This window comes from Lagopus muta, chromosome 5, assembly GCF_023343835.1.
Source record: "Lagopus muta isolate bLagMut1 chromosome 5, bLagMut1 primary, whole genome shotgun sequence".
NCBI lineage: Eukaryota > Metazoa > Chordata > Aves > Galliformes > Phasianidae > Lagopus > Lagopus muta.
The window spans coordinates 17,510,741-17,514,744 of NC_064437.1; positions in this window are offsets into that span (position 1 = coordinate 17,510,741).

Below are 4,004 nucleotides of genomic sequence, written 5' to 3' on the forward strand. Positions count from 1 at the left end.
TCTTCATTCTGCATTCTACTCTGTCAGAATTATTTTGGCATTGTAGCTTCCATATTATATTCTCTATACTGAGTAATTGCTTGTATTGGTAAAATTTTGTATCATGGATGTGAAGGAGCAGTTCAGGATTATTTTAATAGATCTAGTCACCTGATGGCAAAGTGGCATAGGAAGATGCTGTTCTGTGAGATTAATACTGCTTTAAAGTGCTGTTAATGCAGCTTACAGTTTTATTTACAAGTCAACTAAGCATCTTTCATTTGATCATTTTCAAAAGATAAAAGATTGACAGTTCATGCAGACTGTATATGCAGAGACATCATGTTAGTCAAAGCACTCATCCTGCCAATGCAAGAGCTGGCAGCATTGAGGCCAATGAATAGCCTTTTACTCCCACAGCTGACCTTCCCACTGTGCTTAACTTCCCTTTTCAGAGAGCTGGTATGGAAGTGAAAGGGAAAAGAAAGGAAAAGAGTTTTTTGCTAAAACGATTTACTGCTGCAGCAATGCACTGAAAGATTCCGAATGATTCCACCAAAGGTCTGGCACACTGCACTTAGAACTGCTGCAGTTGTTCTTTTTCCTTGGCAGTCACAATGGGAGCAAACCTAAGTCTGAACCTGGGGAGAATGAAGCACAGAAATTGGACCCCGCCTCACTATGGCTCTGGCTTTGGGAACCAGTGTCAGCCCTCACCATCTTCTGGTGAGAGTCTGTGATCCTGCTTGGGTCATTCAGCAAATGTCTACAGCTCCTCAGCTCTCAGCTGCACTTGGCTGGCTGTGACCGTGCCCAGGCTGAATGTTGTAAGAAACAAATGATGAGCGTGACCTAGGCAGAGCAGGAAGATTGCTCTCATGCCGCCCTTGAAGCTTTAATGAAAGTTTGACTCAATTTTCTGAGCTATAAAGTAGCAGTTAAGATGCTTGTGAAATACTACAGGAAGCATGGTTTCTCCTAGCCTGGAAACATAAGGAGCTCATCATGCAAACCAGGACCGGGTGCTCAGGTCAGTGCTCACAGGGCAGAGATGGTCAATGCAGTGACGTGTGCTCTTTTCCCACAATATCCATGCTGCTCTTTTTCTTTTACGTCACAGCTTCTATCAATGTGCTTAAAACCCATAATCCTTTTTTATTTTTACTGCATCTAAACTTTTACAATTTACCACGCTGGATATCAATGGATTTCAATTTGCAGGAAAAATCAAGTTACTGTGTGATTTCTTAAACCAGCTACAGTAATTTCAAATCATGCCCTCTGCATCTTGAACTGAGAGAAGAGCTGACAGTTGTTTCCTGTTTGACTTCCCCATGCCACCGACCTCTAGCATGACTTCCAAGTACTGCCTCTTTCCCAGAGGAACTGCCTTAGCCTGATACCGTCTCATACCAAAGCCATTTCACATCCATGCTCGTAGATGCTGGTTTTCTCTGTAGTTTCTAGTTCTGCTGCAACCAGTCATCAAAATGCAGGCACACCAGACATGAACACATTGCTACAATTATACTTCACATTCTTTCCTGTTTCCGATTCATTTTTTAAAGTACCACTGAATGCTGAGCTGCCATTTCATAACACTAAGAGCTACTCTGAAGGTTACTAAATAATTTAATTTCCATCAGTGTGTATATATAGGAGAATTGGCTTTTCCCCAGTGTGCATTAATTTGCATTTATTAATTCTGAATTTTGCTTGCTTTTTTTAGCTCCTAATCTCTCAGTAGTGTACAGTCCTATAAACAGGAATCCAGCAGGACAGGCAGCAGTTAACACTCTGAGTGCCAGAGAAAAGAACATTCAGGAAGGAGCCTCAACAGGCTTACCTGGAAGGACTCAATTGTTTAAGCTCAACCAAAAATTAAGTAGTATGCATGTAATTTAAGCTCCTCTGAGAAAGGGCAATGCCTGGTTGGTCGGGATATGAATACCAAAATGTGCTTTGCATTGATTTTTACCAGCATGTTCTGCCCAAGCAGAGAGCTGCTTTCTGAGGCACTTGGAGATCAAAGCAGCAGCAGATATTTCACATCCTTCCTGAAAACAGTGGGCTACAGTTCATTATGTCAAGGATTTTTCATTTACTTTCTTCTTTAGCTGGTTAGACTACTAAACCTTAGTAGTCATGTAGAGGTTTGAGTCGAGTTGTTATTGTTCTGATTTTCTAGTAGCAGTATCAAGGAAAAATGAGGCCTGTTATTAAGTACAATCAAACATTGTTCTTTTTGAGTTGTGCCAATACTTCCAATACTTACCATTTTAGAAAACATATTGTGTCTTTAGCCCTATTTCCAAAGATTTTTCTGTTATGGAGTTTCAGCTTCCTTAGGCTAGTGCTTGGAAAGTGTTTAAACTATTCTATTACTCAAAGTCAATCTGCTTATAGTTTGGATATTCTTTCTGCTGTTTTCAGGTAGCTGTGTGCAGACTGTTAGAGCCCAACTATTTAAGATGATTTCTGAAGTGCCAAAAGTGACTAAGAATTCAACTTTCAGCTGCTTACAGCCAAGAGCTTCGTTCTGGACACCTCTATTTCCTTCTGCAGATTTTCCCTCTGAAATTAATTAAACAGTGAAGAAGTGATTCTAAGTGTCTAAAAAAAGCAGTGCATAAACAATGCAATGTCAGTGTCTCTGTCTGTAGAGAGCCCCAAACAACAGCTCTGAGTGCTAGAAAGTTCCCCATCCAGCTCAGTGTGGCTTATTCTCAAACTCACATGAGATCTCTTTTTAAAAACAATGTCATTGTTTTATCATAAAAAAGAAAATTCAAAGTGTATCTGCAGTTTCCTAGCTAGGTAATCACCATCTAGAGAATATATAACCACCATAGCTTACAGGCTTCCTCTGGCAACTGCAGGGAACGGTTCCTAAGGACCTTCTACCCTGTTTCAAGACCTGTTAGAAGTGTTTGCCATGAGCAGTGAGCTCTGGCACACAGAGGGACTGACAGGGGGGTGACTGCCAGCTGTGCAGCCCAGAGCCTCTCGCTGGGCCCAGCAGTTCCAGCTTTTGCAGTGATGCCTCGTCTGCCCAGTGCCAGGGACAGAGCATTGCCTCCCATTTCACTGCCATAAGATACTGGTCAGGTGCTTTTGAAGCACTTGTGACAGCACTCTCAACTTACGTACAAACACTTGGAAAGCACAGATCAAAATATTAAAGACTTTTTTTTAAGCTGCCTTTTTCTCAGAACTTGTGTGCAAACCTTAGCTACTGGTAAGCCACAGCCTGGGTAACCAGCTTCCTCAGGCAGCACTGTGATTGCATGGCCATCAGGGCTGCCACGTTTAGCATCTGTGGTCTGTGGCTTGACCATAAAGAGGGAAAAATTCCAAGAGACAAGAAAAGGTCACTGCCTCTTTCTGTGTTAGTGCTTCATAACTACAGCCTGTAAACAGTGCACTTGTCTTTTCTGCTGGACTGAAAACACATGCAAAGAAATGAGCAAAACTCTTCTCAGCAACGGAGCAGATGAGCTGTAACCAGCACACACTGCCACTAAGAGGTACAGCAGAGTCTGCTGTGAGGCGTCAGTGACTGCGAGCACCGAGAGGCTGCCTGGTGCAGACACTATCCTTGCTGGGGGTGACAAGCCTGAAGTGATCTGTGGAGAGTTGCCCGCCCAGAGGAAGAGGAAATGAATGTGGGCTCAACAACTGAGCTGCTGACCCCTGCTGCTCTCAGGCTGCAGTAGAAGTAGGAATTTTTCAAAATATTCAGGCTTTATATGTGGAAATTCTTTCACATGCCTGATTGCTATGGGCAGGATTTCACTGACAGACTCTAAAATAAGATAATGCTGGCACAAATCACTCATGAAACCAACCTTCCAGCAGCTCTGCAGGCTAGGAGGAATATGAAGGAGATTTCTTTCAAATGCCCAACTCGCACTGTAATATTATTTATCAGCACTGCCTCCTGCATTGCACAGCAATCCCCTGTAGCTTAATGAAGAATAGATGAGGGCAGAAGTGTATGTAAGAGGACCCTCTGTCATGTTATT